This window comes from Cervus canadensis, chromosome 22 (assembly GCF_019320065.1).
Source record: "Cervus canadensis isolate Bull #8, Minnesota chromosome 22, ASM1932006v1, whole genome shotgun sequence".
Lineage (NCBI taxonomy): Eukaryota > Metazoa > Chordata > Mammalia > Artiodactyla > Cervidae > Cervus > Cervus canadensis.
Window position 1 is genome coordinate 14,250,241 of NC_057407.1, and position 21,782 is coordinate 14,272,022.

The 21,782-nt window shown below is 38.1% G+C and overlaps 1 protein-coding gene, 1 non-coding gene and 1 pseudogene across 5 annotated transcripts in view; 1 reads left to right on the forward strand and 2 right to left on the reverse strand.

Moving 5' to 3' along the window:
- Positions 1-21,782, forward strand: part of CACNA2D3 (calcium voltage-gated channel auxiliary subunit alpha2delta 3) — an 853,893-nt gene that overhangs the window by 550,205 nt on the left and 281,906 nt on the right. The gene's annotated exons all lie outside the window — the stretch shown is intronic.
- LOC122425195 lies at positions 3,210-3,317 on the reverse strand. Its single transcript, XR_006264746.1, has one exon. It is a non-coding gene; the product is annotated as a U6 spliceosomal RNA (small nuclear RNA).
- Positions 11,595-11,700, reverse strand: LOC122425241 (annotated as a pseudogene).

The following is a 21,782-nucleotide window of genomic DNA, read 5'->3' on the forward strand; positions in this document are numbered from 1 at the left end:
CATCTTTAAATATTAAGTCTTCCAATCCATGAACTGGCTCCTTCCCTTCACTCAGTTTTCTTTCCTTAATAGTTTTTAGTCTTTTTTTTTTTTGAAAGTCCTACACATATCTTTTTAAAATTTACCAACAGGTATTTGAGGGATTTGCTGCAATTATAAATTGATAATCATTTAGAATATAGTCTTAAATTTTTGTTTGCTAATATATGGAAACAAAATAGTTTTTATATTGACCTTTGTCCAGTGATTTCACTAAGTTCACCTGTTAATAAACTCTAATTGTTAATAATCTATATATCTTTCTTGATTTTCTGTGTGCAAAATCACTTTTGTTTGAATAATGACTTGTTTTATTTCTTCCCTTATAATCTATATGACTTTTCTTTCTTTTATTGCCAGGCTAGGACCACCAGTATAATTGAAGGATAAGGATTAGTTGATGTGGTTTTCTATGATCTTAGGATAAACACTTTTAATGATTTTACCAATAAGTATTATGTTGATGGTGATTTTTATGCATATTCTCTTTAAGGTTAAGGAAGTGATATTCTGTTTGTAGCTTGGTAAGAACTTAGCTGAATGGGTGTTGAATTTTATCAAGTGCTTATTTTGCATCTATTGAAGTGATCATATTTTTTCTTTAGTTTTTTTGATGCTGTGAATTACATTGTTCAGTTTTCAACTGTTAAACTAAACTTGCTTTCATTGCATAAAAACAACTTTGTCATAATATGCTAAGTGTTTACATTTCACCGAATTTGATTTGCTATGATTTTAGGATCTTTGAGTCTTTGTTCAGGAAAGATACTTCTTTTTTTTTTGTAATGCCTTTTTCCTTTTTTGTAATGCCTTTTTAAGCTTTATGATCAGAGTATGATGGCCTCAAATTGAGTTGGGCAGTATTTTTTTCTTACTCTGTTCTCTGTAAGGATTTATCTAAGATTGTTATCTCTTCCTTAATTGTATGTAAGAATTCACCATTGAGGACACAAGGAATTGTAGTTTAATTTGAAGATAGCTTTCTGTTGTTGTTGTAGTTATATATTCAGTGACTTTAATGTATGTGAGTCTTATTTATATTTTAAAATTTCTTTGTAGATCAGCTTTAGTAAGTTGTGCTTTTCAAAGGATGTGTCCATATCTCTCAGATTCTCTTGTTAGCTTAAAATTGTTTATAAAGTCTCTTTATTTTAAAAATATATAATAGATCTACAGACCTTTCCAATTTCTATTCCTAATATGATGAACTGGTAATTTTCACTCATTTTTTTCTTAATCTACCTTGTTAAGGATTTAGTTTTATTAAATTTTCAGGAAGTAATTTTTGGCACGGTGCGTCTGTTTTCTGTGTCTTTGATTTCTATTATTTTATATTTCCTTCCTTTCACTTTCTTTGGGTTATATTCGACATTTTTATAGGTTGTTAAAGTGCACTGATTTTTTAACTTTCCTACTTTTTTGTTAAATTCATTTAGGGTTATCAATTTCCCTTCAGTTGCTTTAGTGATATCCTGCATGCTTTTAAATATCGTATTTTCATTATTATTGAATGAAAATTATTTTCTATTTTTTTAATGTAACTCTTCTTTGTCCCAGGGAATATTTTAAGTATGTTTATTCTTAAGGTAATTTGGATTCCAAATTTTCTAGTTAATATTTTATGATTTTTAGCCTATTCCACTGAGATATAGAATAACTTCTCTATGATTTCCATTCTTTTAAGTTCATATAGAGTTATTCTGTAGACAAGCATATGATGTGTTTTTGTCAATAATCCTTGAGCACTTATAAACAAAATGCATTCTGCATTTGGTGGATACAGTGTTCTACATGTCAATTAGATCAAATTGACTGATAGTAGTTTTCAGATATTCTTGGTCTCTACTTCTTATTTTGTTTCCTTATTCTATCAGTTACAGGGAATTGTGTCAAAATGCCCCACTGTGATGTTGTATTTCTCTTTTCCTCCTTTTAATTTGGTCAGTTTTTACTTTATGTATTGTTAGGTCTTTCCTATTTTTGATATACATATTTCAGGTTGGCGTTTTTCCTGTTGTTAACCTTTTTATTATTATATCTATTAAAGACAAATAGTATTATTTATAATTACAGTGTGCTTACAAGATTTGAAAGTAAAAAGATAGGCCAAAAGGCACTAAAATATAGTTAGTATTCAATATAATTATTAATATATTTGAGCTCACCTATCATGATGCTCTTTGCCCCACCTATTCTTTGTTTTTTTTTCCTTTAGTTGATTAATCTGAAAAAAAAAAAGGCAAAAATGTTTCATTACCCAATTTTCTTCTGTATTAACTTGCTAGTAGTAAATTATTGTACTATATATTGGAGTTGTTATCCTAAAGATTAAAACATTGTTCCTTAATTTATTATAATCTACCTTAATTTATTACTTCTTTCCTATTTCATATAACTCACATACCTTCAAACAGTTTAACTCCATTTAACCACTCATGTCCTTCATGTAATTTTAACCCCAAAACCATGATTATTGTAATGTTAATCAGATAATATTTACTTTGATTTCCTCATACAGTTTTTCTTCTTCTGTTAGGAATATTCCTTCCTGCATTATCATGTTTCCTATTGGGATAATCTTCCTTTTGTCTAAAGTATTTCTTGGAATTCTGCTAATAACAAATTTTCTGAAAGTGTTTTGAATTTATTGTCATTTTAAAGGATACTTTTACTCAACATGAAATTCTAGTTTGATACTTAGGTTCTTTTAGGCCTTTAAAGATGTGTTCTGTTGTCTCTGCCTTTTATTTCTATTGAAAAGACAGTGGTCAGTTTAATTATTGTTCCTTAGAGAGTAGTGTCTTTTTTTTTTCCTTTATCAGACTTAAAGATATTTATCTTTAGTTTTTACAGTTTTCATTATGGTATGCCCTTAAGCATGTTTTATTTTGTATTCATTCCACTTGCTGTGCACATATGTTCTTGAATCTATGACTGGACGTGTATCATCAGTTTTATAAAACGTTTGTCTTATTTTCTTTTCAAATATTGTCTGTGCCCCATTCCTTCTCTTAATTTATTTGACATTCCGATTACATCAGACCTTTTGACCAGATCACATATCTATTTTTTACTTTTTCTTTATTTTTCATCATCTTCTTCTCTGTAGTATTTTCTACTACAGTCTGGGTATTTTCTACTTATTTATTTTCCAGTTCTTTTTTTTTTTTTAAAATATGGAACGCTTCACGAACTTGCGTGTCATCCTTGCGCAGGGGCCACAGCTAATCTTCTCTGTATCGCTCCAATTTTAGTACATGTGCTGCCGAAGTGAGCACTATTTTCCGGTTCTTTAATCTTCTCTTCTACAGTGTCTGTCTTCTATTAATCCTATATGTTGAATTCTTAATTTCAGTCACTGTTTTCAGTTCTAGGGATTCTATTTAATTCTTTTTAATGCTTCATATTTTCATTTATTTAATATTTAATATCTTTGTTGTTTAGTCACTAAGTTGTGTCTGACTCTTTATGACACCATGGACTGTAGCCTGCCAGGCTCCTCTGTCCATGGAATTTCCCAGGCAAGAATACTGGAATGGGTTGCCATTTCCTTCTCCAGGAGATCTCCCCAACCCAAGGATCAAACCCACATCTCTGGCATTATAGGCAGATTCTTTACCACTGAGCCACCTGGGAAGCTCAATGTTTATTATTAGTCATTGATATTTTAAGTCCATGCCTGGATAACTGTAATATCTAGATCACCTGTAAGTCTATTTTTCCCTCCATTTTTAGTTATTTGATTCTGTTTCTTGACTTGCCTAGCAATTTTTGATTGTTTGCATGATAGTATATATGAAAATTTTTTGAGGCTTTGAAGACTTTTCCTTTTGAGAGGAATAAATTCTTTGGCAGGCAGATAGAATGCAGGCTGAGTACCTTGAACCAATTACAACTTGTTTATTTATGATTTGTCCTTACTTTGGAGGAATAGCTTTTTCAGAGGTTTCACCTGCAAGTCTGTGCTTTCTATCTCTTGCTGAATCCTTAACTTCAATTTTTTATTTCCTAGCATTTTGCACCTTCAAAATTCTCTACTTAATGTTTCAATCTCTTTGCAGCTGCTTTTTGTTTAGTTTTGTGGAGTCTTATCTAACACATGCACAGTTTAGGAATTAGCAAATGCTTTGTTATGCTCAATCGTTCCATAGTGTCCTACTCTTTGCAACCCCATGGACTGTAGCCCACCAAGCTCCTCTGTCCATGGGATTTCTAGACCAAGAATATTATAGTGAGTTGCCATTTCCTGCTCCAGCAGGAAGTGCTTTAATTCAGGAGAAATTTCCTGTTGAATGTGTAATTACTTCTCTAGGGTCTCCTTTTCTTTGGGATTTTTTCCCTTATATTATGACTTTCTCTGTAGTGTTAATCACTCAGTCATGTCCAACTCTTTGCGGCCCCATGGACTGTAGTCCTCCAGACTCCTGTGTCCATGGACTTCTCCAGGCAAGAATCCTGAAGTGGGTAGCCATTCTCCTCTCCAGGGAATCTTCCCAACCTAGGGATTGAATCCGGGTCTTCTGCACTGCAGGCAGATTCTTTACCATCGGAACCACTGCTGCTGCTGCTAAGTTGCTTCAGTCGTGTCCGACTCTGTGCGACCCCATAGATGGTAGCCCACCAGGCTCCCCTGTCCCTGGGATTCTCTAGGCAAGAACACTGGAGTGGATTGCCATTTCCTTCTCCAATTCATGAAAGTGAAAAGTGAAAGTGAAGTCACTCAGTTGTGTCTGACTCTTAGTGACCCTGTGGACTGCAGCCTACCAGGCTCCCAGCAGCCTACCAGGCTCCTCCGACCATGGGATTTTCCAGGCAAGAGTACTGGAGTGGGTTGCCATTGCCTTCTCCATCTGAGCCACTAGGGAAGCCCAAGGATATTGGAATGGGTAGCTTATCCCTTCTCCAGGGGATCTTCCTGACTCAGGAATTGAACTAGGGTCTCCTGCATTGCAGGCAGAGTCTTTACCACTGAGCTGCCAGGGCAGCTCAAAGTGTTAGTCACTCAGTTGTATCCAACGCTTTGTGACTCCATGGACTGTAGCCCGCCAGGCTCCTCTGTCCATGGGATTCTCCAGGCAAGAATACTGGAGTGGGTTGTCATGCCCTCCTTCAGGGGATCTTCTGGACCCAGGGATCAGACCTGGGCCTCCTGCATTACAGGCACATTGTTTACCACCTGAGCCACCAGAGAAGCTCAGAAAGAGAGCCTTCCCTGACCCGGAAGTGAATCTGGGACATGGTGGTGAGAGCGCTGAATCCCAGCCGCTAGACCTGAACCCAGTTTTGCTTGGTGAGGCTGCCAACTCTGGGTTTCTCTTTTCTGTTTGGCTTACGTGCCCTGCTCCATGAATTGGGAAATACCATGATGAGAGAAATGGTGTGAATATAGAACTTTGCTCCATGTAGTTCTCTTCACTCTGGGATCTAGTACATTCAAATCCTAGTTTCCACCGTTTTTCTCTGATGTCTCCAAATAGCTGTGTGTTTGTAATTTATCCTATCTTAGTAGATGTTCTCAGGGTTAGGAGTCATCTTACAGTAGCTAGTTTATCATAGCTAGAAATAGAATTTCCCCAGTTAACACTTTCTTTTTCATTTGTAAGTTGTAAAAGTTCTTTCATTCATGAAGCTGTACTCAATCTGCTATTGGTATTTGATTATGTACAGAGTTACAAAGTAGTGGTGAGCATACAGATGCAGCTTTCTTGATGAAATGCTCAGCACAGAAACACCTGGTCCTTCAATTCATATTTTATTGGTGGGAATATTGCCTTTATCTCAATACAGTCCTGAATTACTTCTTCCTAAAATAGGAAGTTCTATGAATGCTAATCTTAAAGGTGCTCTACGTCTTTAAAATTAATAGAAGCTTCATAGAAGCTTTATTTTTTTTAACTGTGTGTAGGCAGCTTAGGAAAAGCTTTAAAAGCCCCAGTTTTCACTTGAAAACAAATTTGCTTCGTAGTCTTAGCATATTAAACACACAGACCAGGACTTCCCTGATGGTCTGGTGGCTAAGACTCCCTGCTGTCAATGAAGTGGGCCTGGGTTTGATCTCTGATGAGGGAACTATATCCCACATGCCACAGTTCAGTTTGCATGCTGCAACTAAAGATTGGCACAACCAAATTAACAAAAAACAAATGTTAAAAAAATATGTAGACCAGCATCTTTCACACTTATGCACTCAGGTTTACTATTCTAGATGTTGAGAGTAAGTAATGAACAACATCCTTTGAGGGGATTGAAATTTGAAATTTCCTGTGAAATCCACACTAGGAGCACCATCATGGAAGACGTTTGTAGAACACTGTGTTAGACTAGTTTCTGTGGACATCTGTTGGCCTTATTTCTGCTTCCAGTGGTTACTATTTCCAAAGGCTAGCAGGAACATGTAGATATGAAAGACTATATAATAGCTATGGTTATTTTGGAGTGTTTTGTTTCCTCCAAGGAATATATCAGATTGAAACAGTACATATGACAGCACCGTGAGTCTGACTCTTAGCTATGCATTGTCACACTTTTTAACAAGCATTGCAGCATTACTGAAATAAAGTTAATATAAGTTCTCTTTAAACACATCTTTTGGTTTGATTTTCTAAATTGAAACTGTCAAGAGATCAAATAACAGTGTCATTGTATCAAAAGATAGGGAACTAGGCTTTAAACACTATCAGTGCATTTGATCTACCGTATAGAACTAAGTTGGCAATTATCCTAAAAGAGTCAAATCAGCAAGAAAATAAAGAATCTGAAGAGTCAAATTAGTGAGTGCATGTAAATCTGTCCTGTGGTTTTATGTAGCTATACATCTAAATGACTGCATATATAGACATACATACACCTGTGTATACACACTTTGTTTTCACATTCCTAGACTGGCTCTTAGATAATTAGGAAAGATACACCTTTTTGCAAGTCATACTGCTTTTTGAAATGGACACATAGAATTTCTGACATTAATACTATCCATTGTTCTCTTCCTGTTATCAGTGTGGATAAATGACACTTGATTTTGTCTTTCTGATTTAGCGAGTTTGCCTGACCCATATATCAGATCTATTTACTAAGACTCTATGTAACCCCCAAAGTTATTGAGGACTGCTTTTGTTTTCATGCTGTAAATTGTCAAAGGCAAGATAGAAATGTAAATATGCTTTTTTATGTCACAGTCATGACTTCCTCTGCTCTTTCTTCAGGGTCACACTGTGTGTGCTGACTTTGCATTTCATCTAGAACTTGTCCAGGGCTTATAGTGGCCCTAGAAGAGTCAGAAGTGTCATGCTGAGAGTAACAGTGAAGGATTTTAGAAAATCCTGTCTTTTGATGGGGAGTGTGACTTGTGTCCTAGGGAAATAACTGCAAAACCCACATCTTCAAATTTTTTGGTGCAGGATCCAGAACTCTGTGACTGTAAAAATGGCCAAGTCCTCAGATTATAGATGAGGCAGAACTATAAAGGCAGGTGATGTCTTCTGTGGAGACACTCATGTATAGAGGCAAGCATTTTGGTATAAGCAAAAGTGTACGTGGCAATGGCATGGATCAAAACATTGCTATGTAATTGCAGCTGACTTTGTACTGGGTTCTTTCAGTGTCAAGGCTCTTTCGTTTTCCTTCTGAAAGCAGCATGTTCTGTCTTATCTTCACTTAGGTCTATATTTCCTTAATCATCTTCAAATGTTTTTCAGTTGATGTTCAAATGTCCCCATTCTGTTTTTCAAGTCTCATTTGTTGCCATTTTCTCTTACATAGAGAGGAAGTATTATGTTTAGGCTATGTGTTTAAGGGTGAAAAGTGTTTATAGAATCTTCATCTGTTTCCTCTGAGCCTGATCTATTTGATGACATCATTCTGTAATTTTACATGATTTGGACAATGCAAAGTGCATAGGTAGAATGTTCAGGACAGTAAACAGAACGTGTTTTTGTCATTAGCCAGAGAACCCAGGCTATAGCTTGTAATTCTTTTTAAAAAAATACACTTACAAAGGCAGGTGATGTCTAAATCCAACCAGAGAACATGGTCATAACTGATACATTTTTTTGTGGGGTGTTTCATTGCATTGAATGCTGTGTATGGTTGAAGCATGGATCTGGATGGAGGTTCAGTCTTTGAACACTGTGTTAACAGTTTTGATCTGGACTAGGTCATTGATAATATCAACGATCAGGGCTTTTGGATACATTTGAATAAAATCTCTTAGTGTTTGGAATTTTGAGACAGTGATAGATGGTCATATTAATTTCATGTTAACAAGCGATGAATATATACACGGGTCACTTCCTCTCGTGCTTTGTTCTTATTTTTTATTGCTCTCCCATGATGTCACATTTTTTTTTCTAAATTGGTTATCCAGGGGCCTACTTAAAACTGCCCAAATGACTGAATACTTCAGTTTGAAATACTTTTCACAGCAGCAGTTGAGGCATCATTTCCTATGACCTCCATGTCTTGGTCATCTGAGCTTTGTCTGACCCTTTAAATAATAAAGAGGTCAGAGCATAGAAGAGAGAATCTTACTGAAGATTTATGAAATGTCAAAGTTTAACAAATGTATGATCTGTTTAATTTCAGTAAGAATAAAAGCTTGAACAGACTTGTATGAAAACATCAAGGGAAGTAAAACTTATTAGAACTTCCAAAAGTAGGGACTCACTGGTTCTCCCACTGTAATGCTTAGGGATTCATCCTGGTGGAAAAACATCATCTGGTAAAAACGTCCTGTTTCTGTCGTACTGTGTGGCACACTTGCACCTTGAGGGTCCTGCTCCAATAAAAGAGTTAATCCAAGTGCTGAACACTGTTTAGCTGTCTTGGGACATTTGTTCTCTGTTCATGGATTTAGTAATTTTAATGTAAATAGGCACCCCAGCAGCTGTGTCCCCTTAAGCATATTTTATTTAGCAGCTGAGTTATCCACGTCACTTGGCAGCTATAGATTTTCAATTTTTCCTTGTGCCAAGAGGGCAGCTGGAATAATTTGAGTACTCATTAATTTGGGAGAAATATGAGCTGTGTACTGCAGACAACATGAGTCTTCTGTATGGTGTTGTACCAGGATAAGCAGATCAGAGTAGAAGCAATTTTCCCTATCCCAAAGGGGCCCTAGGATTTTAATAAGCTGGTTATGAAAATTCTATTTCTTTGCAATTTGAAGCATCTAATTAGAGCCCGTAATTTCTCTTTTAGAACGAGAGTGGATGAAGGTTAACGTTAGGCCTCCCGGGTCCTTTCACATTCATTTACAGAGAGAAATCAGGTAACAGTTGTAGCTAATTAGCACAGGGAATTAAATATTTAGTCCATCTTGATTTAACTTGGAGAACACATGCATGTTTTGGGGGGTATGGAAAATGATAAAGAGAAGTGAAATTTAATTTTTAATCAAAGATAAAGGCAGTATAATAATTTTAACACTGATGATCTTAACCCGACAGCCAGAGTGGCAATTGCCTCTAGCCGTCTGAACTGTCAAGATAAAGGAAGATGATGTCAATTTAATTTCATCACTCAACATGTTTCTCAAGTTCAAACAACTGGGATTTATGCCATCTGCGTAAAGTGCAAAGAATTCCATGATTTCTGTCATATCAGTGACATAACAAAACTACCTTTTGGATGTTTCAGAATTTGGATTTTGAGTTTGAATGAGTATGTGTTTGGTAACCATCCTAAGGAGATATATCATTCATAGACGTTTCTTTTAAGAAAGAACCCTTGTCTAAAAAAATTGCTCCCTGAGAGGAAATCTGTGAGGCAGGACCCCTGTGGAAATGGGACTGCATTGTGTGGAATAAAGTCTGACTTTGCCGTAAACTGACACTGAAACTCCTACATGCTGAAGACAATAAGTCATTCTTCTCTTGTCATAACCTGATCCAAATTATCTTCCTAAAGTTAGATTCAATTAAGTCAGGACGTGCATATCTGAAAGAAATCCCTCAGATCCAATCCCATGATTGATCTTTTCTCCAGGGCCTGACACAAGAGCAAAGCATCTTCAGCGTGCAATCCGTTCATCGGATAGCTCCCAGGACTCCTGTAACTTACCCAGAAGCAGGGTGTTAGGATGCCAGAATGCTGTGAAAGGGTGACTGTGAAGGGAAATGATGAGAGGTCTTCAAAAAATAGAAAGATTCCAAAGAGTAACTCTACGACAGCATTTCTCTAACTTTTCCAGGGAGGTGATTTATCATGGCCAGTGAATCCCATCACAACTGTGGTTATTTCATCTGGGTGATGCTTGAAACATCTTTGCAGATTTGTGTAAAATAAATGGCAGCTCTCAAAGACCATCTTACTTTGCTACATTGGCTTCCAGTTGCCAGTTATTATAAAATGGTTTCTGACGGCAATAATCCTTTGAAAATCGCCTGTTATTGGGGATAATAGCTGGTTGTCAGAGCATTAACCACTCTCGACTTCTCTTTGGGCTATTACATAACAAAAGAATGAACTGGTGGTGAGTCTGCCAGGTGTATTAAATTATATCATGCATTATAGAAGTTCTGTGATGGGGATTAGCATCCAGAAAAGACCATCAGACATTGCCAAACTCATTATCTGCTGAGGCAGGAGTCTGGCCTCAGGCCTGGGCATGCAAGGCTTGGGTTGTAGCTATTATAACCCACTGGGTCCAGTCCTTCTCTGCCCTAGTATGGAGATGGACAAGTAGCCCACCAGCATTTCTTCTCTGTTTTCCACGTCTAAAGAAAATCGAAGTATACTGCTTTAACCATGCATTTCTTCTCTGTTTTCCACGTCTAAAGAAAATCGAAGTATACTGCTTTAACCATGGTCAGCTTCAAAGCTGTAATGACTTATTTATTCATTTGTCTGTTTTTTTAATGGCAGGTATACCTACTGGGCAGTCTTCAGTAGTCACAGAATTTGGTGGACCCTCCCAACACCTCTTGGGATACTAGGTTTTGTTCTCTAGTTCCCCTAGAACAAGAAATGTAGATGGTGGGCATGATGTCTGGGAGGCTCTGCTATAGTGACTCAGGCACTTACAGTTTCCGAAAGGGAGAACCATAAAATGAAACGATGGTTGAATATCCATGGAAATAAGCTTTCAGCTGCAAATATTCACATGAATCAGGGCTTGCCTGTTCTCAACAGCTCTGAATGATCCTTCAAGTAGCCATTGGCCCAGACTGTTTCTGATGACCTATGGAATGGTACTGCTTCCAGTGTTCAGTGGAACATCCTTATGAGACCTATTTAATAGCATTTCATCTCTAACATGTAAGCCCTCAACTGTGCATTTTCCTACCTGAGTGTCATCTGTATGAAGTCAGGTCTTGCGTCAACATTGAACCCCTAGTGCCTCACATAAAGCCTGATGTATAGTATATGCTATGTAAATATCTGCTGAATGAAAATGAATGGAAATTTCTGATTATCTTTTACTGAAAAATATTTTCTTTTTAACAAAAGTATTTTATATTTACTGTAGAAAATTTGTAAAAAAAAAAAAAGCAGTTAATAGGAAAGAAGTATCACTGGCATTAAATACTTTTTACATGTATCTTTTCATTATTTTTTTCTATGTATGCATACTTTTAATTTTTTATAGATTGGATAAAACTGTCCATGGCATTTTGATAAGAACAGACACTATACTGGATCTTAGCCATAAAGCTGAGAAGCTATGTCCATGGCATTTTGGAACCTATTTTGTCTGTTTAGTGATGTCTTTTCAAGTCATTAAGTGATCAACTTTACCATTATTTGTAATGGCTTTATTAAAGTCATTTAATAATTAACTGAATAAACATGCTACACTCCCTTTCTGCGGGCACGTTTAGATTATAATTTTTCTCTAGTATGAACAGTGTTTTCCAATAATATGTTCTCTAATGAACATATGTCCTTTATGGAAAATCTTTGCTTCACTCTCTGATGTTGTCCTTGGGCAACATGGAGAGACAAACAAAGATGATATCCAATATATTAAAGCTTCTGAAAAGACAAATTAATTTGGTGGGTAGAAAGGAAGGCAAATCACGCTTTCCCAGAATATAAAGCATCTGAATTTTTTCTAAAATAGAAAGGACAACATCATCTTACTGAAATCATCAGTGGCTAAATGTTTAGATGCCATGGAATTTGGATTGTTACATTGGTTCTATTTGAACATTTTAGCAAAAAAAAAAAAAAATTCAACTTGGTGGTAAAAAAATAATTCCTAGAAGTGATTTCCAAGAAATGGAATTGCCATGTCAAAGGTCATGTGCATTTCACATATTTGAAACATATGGCCAAGTTATTTTCAGGAAGCTATAACAATTTATATTCCCACCAGTAGAAAGACTATTTCCTAATATTTTTATTGTCATTAACAAATCATTTCCAATTTAATAGCAAAAAAAAAAAAAAACCCAAAATAACACCTCAAAACTCTTATTTTTATTTTAGTTTATATTTGTATTTATGCATAAAAGTAGGGTTGGACATTTTGATCTGTTTTTTGTTTTGTTGCCTTGAGTATTTCCTCTTCTGTGATCTGGCAGTTCATGTCCTTTGCTAGTGTTCTCATATCATAGTGTTGCAATTAAGAAAATGAGCTTTGGAGTCCTTAAAAGGGTCCAATAGCTTTCACTTAGCTGCTATGTGACCTGGAACAGGTTCCTACCCTTTCTAGGCCTCACTTTGCTTATCTGTTAAATAATGATAGTGCCCTCCCATTGCAATCCTGCTATGTATGGTATCTGGCAAAGGGCCAGTGCTCATCATCCTCAAGTTTTAGTTCATCAATACTCATTTAATCCCTCTATTTCTCTTGGCATGTTCCTACTCCATATGCCATGATGGATTATCCCCATTTAACCTGTGTTTATATCTTTTAATTGCCTGCAGTAACCACATTAATTCATTTATCTGACAAATATTTCGGGGTATCTGCTATGGGTCAGGTGCTAGGTTAGAAGTTCAGCAATAGTGAACAAAACACATTGTTATTTTCATCATGAAACTTATACTCCTGTGTATGTGTGTAGGGAACAGAACATAGCTAAGTAACAGAAAAATAAAATAACTGTAATTGTACTAAATACTATGCAGAAAATCAATAGGGGCTGAGATATAATAAAAGGGGGACTTATTTTAGATAATGCTAAGAGGGAGAGATTTTCAGGGGTAGAAAGTTTTATGGTAAGACATCTATTATTATTATCAAAAAGATAAGAGATAACAAGTGTTGGCAGGGGTATTGGTGTGGATAAAAGGAACCCTGGTGCATTGTTGTTTGGAATGGAAATTAGCACAGTTACAGTGGAAAACAGCATGGAGGTTCTTCAAAAAATCAAAAGTACACTACCATGTAATTCAGTAATCTGGCAATAGATACCCACTTCTGAAGGAAGGAATTTTTCTGAAGGAAATGAAATTATTATCTTGAAGAGATAGCTGCATCACCATGTTCAATGCAGCATCATTCACAATAGCCAAGACATAGTAACAACCCGTGTCCATCTATATATGAATGGAAATATATGTGTGTATATATATGTATATTTACATGATATATATATTAATATATGTAACACAGTCATAAGAAAGGAAATCCTGCCATTTTTGACGTGGATCGACCTTGAGAGTGTAATGATAAGTAAAATAATTTGGACAGTGTAAGACTAGTACTACATGATCTTGTTTGTATCTGGAATCTGAAAACAACAAAACAAAACATGATAGAATGGTGTTGCCAGGGGCTGTGAAGAGATGAGTATGGGGAGTGGGGAAGAGCTTGTCAAAGACTGCAGAGTTCTAGTTAAAATATAAATGAGTTCTGGGAATCTCATTTAGAGCATGGTGACTATAGTTAATAGCTGTGGTATCAAATACTTGAAAGTTGCATAAAATAAATCATAAATGTCTCACTAGGAAAAGAAAGTAGTAATTGTGTGAGGTGATGAGTGTGTTAACTAACCTTATTGTGGATATCATTTTGCAATATATCCATATATCAAATCATCATGTACAGGGCCATGCACTAATTATATCTCAAGAAATCAGGGGGAAATAATTTAATGCTTTTAAAATGCTTATTTTATCAATTTATTAATAAATGTACCTTTCTTTAAGCATTGACATGTATACACTACCATGTATAAAATAGATAGCTAGTGGGAAGCCGTTGTATAACACAGGGAGCTCAGCTTGGTGGTCTGTAATGATCTAGAGTGGTTGGATAGAAGGGGTGGGAGGGAGGCTCCAGAGGGAGGGGATATATGTATACACATAGCTGGTTCACATTGTTGTGTGGCAGGAACTAACACAACATTGTAATGTAATTACACTCCAATTAAATACACACATACACACACACACAAGTTCCTCTTTATCAACTGGCATTTGGGCTACAGAGTTCAAGATGGCCTGCATCCTGTTCAGGGAACCAAGGTGTTTGAGGGAGAAAGTGCAGAAATGATGCAGTTTTAAAAGAAGGTGATACTCTTTGGGGCTCTACCATGGTCCCCTTAACCAGAGAGAAAAATAAGTCTGTGTCCTGTCTTGGTCACAAAGTTAGGACAGAGATAGTGTAAAAAAATGAGGAGGATCTCCAACCAGTAACTTCTGTGAAGTCGGCAATAATAACAGAAAAGCAGTCCCATCTCCTCTCTCACTTTTTTTCTTTATATCTCTTTGCCTTCCTTGTTCTATAAAAAGTATTTTCAAAACTTACAGCTTCAGTGAGAGTGGAGACCATATGGTTTTTTCCTCCCTGCAGGAGACATAAGAGACTTGGGTTCGATCCTTGGGTCAGAAAGATCCCCTGGAGAAGGGCATGACAACCCACTCCTGTATTCTTGCCTGGAGAATCCCATGAACAGAGGAGCCTGGTGGGCTACAGTCCATAGGGTCGCAAAGAGTCAGACATGATTGAAGCGATTTAAGGCACAGGCACCATTAATACTCGATAGGAAGAGTAGATAGGAGTGTGGGTGGATGGGAAATATAAAGCAAAAATGGTAATACAAATTAGAGGCCAGTAGGAAGGTCAAAGTGAGGGTTATAAAAGTAGAGCCCAAAACACCTAATCTCTGAGAGTGGAACCCTCTTCTTGAGGGAACCCAGGACAGCTGTTACTTAAAACGTAACAGTTGCTTAGGATAAAATAGAACTTACTGACTGAAGACAATAAATTTCCCCTGGAGTTTCTTAGAAAGAAGACAGTGGCTCTCCAGAGAAGAAGACAATGGCCCTCCAAATCCCTCTGGAACTTTAATTTACTTTCCTCTCCCATCCACATGAGGCCTATACTCATATTTATGTCAGTTTAGTGGCTCTCTAGGGTAGGATCTTCAGAACCCGGGAACTTGTTCTCTCAGTGGGAGTTCTAGGTTTGGGATGCACTGGAACCTCTGGAGAGGGGCAAGGTTGGTGTATAGATAATGAACAACATATATATTGCCAAAACCCTTCAGGTGATTCTGATATACACACATTCCTTAGCTGTCTCCAAGAGCCAGGTTCCTACCTGTCTGCCTCTTGGAGAATCACAGGTAAAATGGAATGAACACTGTCTTCAACAATATCCTTGCAGATGTCTGAGAAGCCCTTGACTTTTCTTACTGATATTTAAGCCCCAGAAGGCAGCAGGTGAGATGACAGCGGAAGCTGCTATTTTGGACTAATTGCTAGTGACAGGAAGGATTGGTTGGGGAAATAGAAGTGACAAGAATCTTGGGAGAAAACAACTGTGCTAGCTTAGCATTCACAACAGCTGTTGGTTTTAATGAGTTTGAGAATGATTTGGGCAGAATTCCAGACTCCTAAATCCTTGACCTGTAACCTGCCACTGCACTGAGTGACCAGGATGCTTTGTGGAGGGGGCGCTCTCTCTGCATCATGCTGCTGCTTTCGTGGGCTTTGAGCCACAAATCCCAGTGAGGACACACGAGCACAACACCTGTGACCAAGGCCAAATGGTCCTTGGTCCCATACCTTGATTTGGACTCTTGGAGCCTCCCCAGTCCAGAGGTAGAGGAAAGCAAAGGGAGACAAATTTCAGGGAGGGATAATAAGGGAAAAGGAGCTTTTCTCTAAGGTCTAGAGAGGCAGTCCTAGGTCAGGTCTTCAAGCTTTGCCCTCCTGAGCTTTTCCCCAGTCTAACTCTCTTTAGGGTCCGGGCAAGGAGCACCACTGGAGGTCTCCTCTTAGAAAGAATCTCTTGTCAGACACACACTTGCAGGATTACCTCCCCATCCAGCCCCTACTATTTTACTTTGTTTCACTTAGCAGCAGTTCTGCCAAGTAGGTCCTGTTAACACCATCCTATTTTACAAGTAAGGAAAAGGAGGTTTCGAAGAATTTCAGCTCCTTCAGAGAAGACAGATTCTAAAATGAGGTGTGCCAAGTTCCCAGTTCTTAACCTTATCTTGTATCCACTGCATTCTGCTAACCTGCCCACCCAGTCATCTCTATTTTTCATCAAGTGATGCCATCTGTCCAAACTGTCACAAAGTATGGGGGAAAAGGAGAGAATTCTACTCAGAGTTGCTAGGAATAGCAAGTGTCACATCACTATTTTAAGATGTAGTCTTTTCCCTGCTAGGTAATCTCTGAAGCAGGCAGTTATTTAAAATACCATTGGCTTCGATCTTTGCATGGTTTTCATCTAGAATCAAGTGGGAGAACCTAGGAAAAATATATTATAAACCCGATCATCCACCCATGGAAGGCCTTAAATATGACACCATTTTATGGCCCCAGAAGTGGAGACTGTAATAATAAAGACCAGAAGATTTTTCATTTCTCCCTTTCTTCCTGTTTTATCATTGAGCTTCAGTGTAAAAGAGACAAGGGAACTGAGCATAGGGAAAGTAAAACTTCAGCTGATTGATAGCAGGCCAGTTTGAAAAATAGGAAAGTATTTGAAATGGAGTTAGTAATGAAGGAAAGGACTCTAACTCTGACAAATTCTAGTATATCCCATGCTGACCTCTTTCGATTTCCAAAATTTGTGAAAAGAAATGAAGAGGGGTGGGTGACTGATATCGGTTAGAAGTCTATTCTATGCTGGATACTGAGTTGGGCACAGTTGCTTCATTGTGCCCTCACAACATCTACATTTCTATGGAGGGAGAAATAGGTGTAAATCAAGTAAACAAACAAATCATAATGATAGCTGCAAAATGTACCAGGCACCATGGAGGGGACAAATGGAAAGATCCAAAGGAGGGGAACTGGGGTCAGAGGGAGTCAGCTGTGCAAAGTGGAGGAGAACATTCTAGGCAGTGGAAAAGCTGGCGGCATAGACGCTCAAGCTGGAAGGAGTTTGTCGTGTTTCCATATCTTCCAGGATATCCAGCTGTGATATGAGTTTGCAGTATAGCCTAAGTGCAGTGGAAAGACATTGGGGGGTTCTATCCCAGGGAGTTGCACAATCCCATGATGTCTCATGACCATAAATATTGCCACCCCAATTTGTGGAACAATTAGCTTTTCTTTTCCATAAGCAGATTTTCTGATGTTTTGCATAATTTATCAGCCTTATACACATGAGTTTCTTTTTGTTTATGGTATTGAATCTGTAAGTCTTCTTGGAAGAGCGGGCACGCTTGTAAGCAAATAACTGTCACCACCTTCTCTCTCTGGGTCTGAGGGCAAGAGAGGCAGAGAGGAATCTCCCAGCCACAGAAATCCATGATGAGTTTGTTTCAGGAGTCAGCCGAAGGTGACTTTTATGCCATTGCCAGTCAACAAGTGGTTGAGTGCTGACTCTTTGCCAACCAATGTGCTGGATTCTTTGAATTCAGATAGAAATGAGACAGGAGTCATGTCTGTCTGTCCACTCCATCCCTGCGTCTTTTAAGTTCACTCCTTCAAAGGCTCCATGATTAGATGTCGCCCTAGGAACTCAGGGTTTACATTGAAGCCCATTTTTCTCAGGATTCTTGATGTCTTGTTTCTCCATGTTGAGAAACTTACTCCTCATGTGACTTTTCTGGATCTGATAATGGATATCCAGTATCTAGTACTCACTAAATCAGCCAAGATGGAGCATGTAAATGAATGAACCTCTCTCTCAATTTGGCAAACACTTAAGTTGAAAGTACCCATCTTGGTTGTCCACAGAACATAATCTGTTCTTGAGAAATTTATAGTGCAGAATACGAGAGTATATAAAAACAGCAGTTTTTAAACTGAAATCTAGAGGTTCCCAGAGAACCTGAGTTTGGGCTTCGATGGAGGACATGCCCCAAACCTCATAAATCTTATCTGAAATGTGAATGTTGATCTTTGGGGCATTTTTTGTGGAGAGAAAGTCCATAGCCCTTGCCAAATTCTTGGTGGATCTTATGACTGCAAAGGTTAATAGAAGGTTTCATTGTTATACCTCTAGTGTTATTCTGATTGTGTTAGGAATTGTCAATCTCATTATCCTTAGCTTGTCAAAACCCTTTTGTAGGAAATAATCCTCTTCTTCACTTATGAAAGTCAGTTTCCTCTTCAGCCAAATCTCTGGGTACGGTTAGGGAGGCATCCATGAATAGGGGTTTTGGCTCTCCTGGGCTCACCTTGTTTGGTTTAATGTAATAATCATCTGAAACATAAGTGGAATGCAACCCCAGCTGACTGGAACTCATTGCTTCTGACTTGTCTTTTCATTTATTAACTCATTTGCTATTGATCACAGTAAATGAATGAATGGGTAATCCATGTGTAGGTGGAAAAAGCACAGTTCAGAGGGTTTCACTAACTTAGTCAAGATTGCCAAGATAGTAAGTATGGATTTTTGACTCACCTGGAACCAAATTCTCCTGATTCGCAACCCATTTTAAGGGTACTCAGTATTTGTTTTAATCAAATATATTAAGCCACATAGACATGGAAATGAATGTCATGAAGAAAGTCTCATTGACCCCTGGAAGCAAGAGGCGTATCATTCTATACAGAGTTTCCTGGGGAAGCACCAATATAAAATGAGTGACCAGAGAGAGAGGGGGGAACTGGTGGGCTAAAGTCTTTACTGTGGTTTTCTTGGGAAGAAAGAGGCAAAACAAGATAAGCAAGCTTAAAATTGAATAATTTCAGTTGGCTCTGGAAGTGTAGTGGCTACCCTTAGTTGTCTGGTACCTGCCTGGCCCTGGAGTGATGAGGGCAGGTGGATACTGGCCCAAGGTATGCACACCTGATAGAGAGAACTGAGCTCAATGGGGTTTGGGTTGGTTGGTTTGCATATCAAAGGTATACTTGAAGGCAAATTGTTTACTGTTTCCAAAATTGGCTAACCCTGGCATGGACAGTTTCTCCAGAACTATAAGGCCCCAGATATCAGAGCATCAAAAATACCCTGTGAATGAAGTTAATGATGCTGGATAATCTAATGAATTGTATCACCCACCTTTGAGGATGTTTGTAGCCTGACTTCCTACTGCTCAATGAAGTGGTGTGTAATCTCTTTTCCAGTATGCTAAACTAGGTTACAGTCTCTAGGTAACCCTGAGACAGCCATCTCTTTCACTTGGCAAATAAAACTGGATTTCCATCCCTGGCCAGAAGATTACACATGGCAGTTTTTTCTGAATTAGGATATTTTCAATACCTCACATGAGATATGAGGCACTGTGCTTGAGAGGAAGGTGATTTTACAGACTCTTAGAGCATACCCAAAATGACAGTCTGTTTTTCAAAATGATCTATGATATTCATTTGTTGAAATTTTATTACTTTTGTAATTTAATTCAATTTATCCCATTTTATTGCTGCTCAGGGCACTACTACCTTATTTGCCTCTCTTGTCCTTCTGGATAAGGATGTTTCTTATTTTATTATAAGCATGATGGCTTCTAGATTAAAGCAGCCTGCTCAATAAAACTGTTTTCATTGGCATCAACCATCTCTGAGCCCACCTCTACTCTTGTAGAATTTTCATGCAAACAAATATTGGCAGTGATTTATGAGGCATTTTTGTGGTTAATCAAGTTCCAGCTCTCATTTTCTGCTTAGAGATTAAATATTTTATTCAGAAATGCTTCCCTGCATCAGAAATCATAGAAAAGAGCAAATTGCAATAGAAGTTGGTTGTGATTATTTTTTGTGAGGATACAGACTAAGAATATAGTAATATCAAATTGACTTTAAAAGACAAAGACGTCAGATGACTTCTTTCTGAAGCCAAAGTTGTGTACTATTTTTAAGAAATCATGGGGATATTTTAGGGGATAGTTGAGTTGGTCTATGAGTCAAAAGGGATAGGAGTAGGTGAGAAGGTGAGTCCACATGCTTGTTTGCAGAGGCTGCTGCTTCAGTTCAGTTCAGTTCACTTCAGTCACTCAGTCGTGTCCGACTCTTTGCGACCCCGTGAATCGCAGCACTCCAGGCCTCCCTGTCCATCACCAACTCCCGGAGTTTACTCAAACTCATGTCCATCAAGTTGGTGATGCCATCCAACCATCTCATCCTCTGTCGTCCCTTCTCCTCCTGCCCCCAATCCCTCCCAGCATCAGGGTCTTTTCCAATGAGTCAGCTCTTCACATGAGGTGGCCAAAGTATTGGAGTTTCAGCTTCAGCATCAGTCCTTCCAATGAACACCCAGGACTGATCTCCTTTAGCTGAATGGAAATATGGAACATGTACATAGGTGTGGGCAGTGATATGTACTGGATGATTCTTTTAGCAAATTTTATTTATACTTATAATCCATATGAGTTGCATGTTTTTATAGTTAAGGATACTGGATTTGTAGTTAAATGCTATTTTAAAGTAAAAGGTCGCCTTCCTTTCTAAAAATAAGAGTAAAGACTGTATATTTGAAGGCTCCTCAGTGCCCTGTGCAGCCCTTTCCTTTGTATTTGGATGCGGTAGTGGGGCTATTGTAGTTTCAAGAAGCAATGCTTTGTGTATGAACACCCAGCTCAGCAGCTATAGACATCTTAGTACAGGTCTGCTTTTTCTTGAGAAAAGAAGAAACTGTAGTTGACTGATCCTGCTTGCCCAGTCTGATTGGTGTCTGATGTTCCTGTTTGTAGGATTGACACAGACTTCTTTAAAAATACCATCTTGATCCAGCTTCTCTGTTTTTTTGTTTTTTTTTTTAAAACCATCCAATGGATTGTAAACTCCTTGAAGTTTAGCCTCAGTCCTTGGCAGTATGTAGAAACACCTTTATTGGAAATGACTTCAAAGATTTCTTAGTTCCCATTCCGGCTTTTTGTTCAGGCCTTATCTTTTTGGTATCTTTCTGAAGTGTTGGACTCCAGTCACTTGTTTCAGACTCACCATGGGTGCTTCTAAAAAACACAGTTCCCTGGGCCAACTTAATCTGAGTTTTTGAAGAGCAGCTGCTGGGGATTGGTGATTCGAATGCCCAGTGAAGTCTGAAAACTTTCACCCCCGTGGCCAGGCCACTGCCATTTCTCACTTTCAGTGTTTTGGTGGCCCCTACTTAGTGGCTCTGCTTCTCTTATCCCCCTGTGGCCGTGGTTCTCAAACTTCGATGCACATTAAAATGTTCACAGGGAGATTAAAAGTTGGGCCTTGCCTCCAGAGGTTCTGATTTGATTGTCTGGAATGGGCCCTGTGTATTCAAAATTGTAAGAACATCACGGGAAATTGGAATGGACAACCAGAATGAGTACAACTCTCCAAGGCCTGTTCACACTGCAGAATGATCCTTTCACAGGATGTGTCAATTCTTGTCAGGCTTCTACTCAGTTCCTCCTGTGGCTTCTGTTCTTGCTACAGAAAAAGCCTAGCCTCTTAACAGAGGCTGCAAGGCCCACATG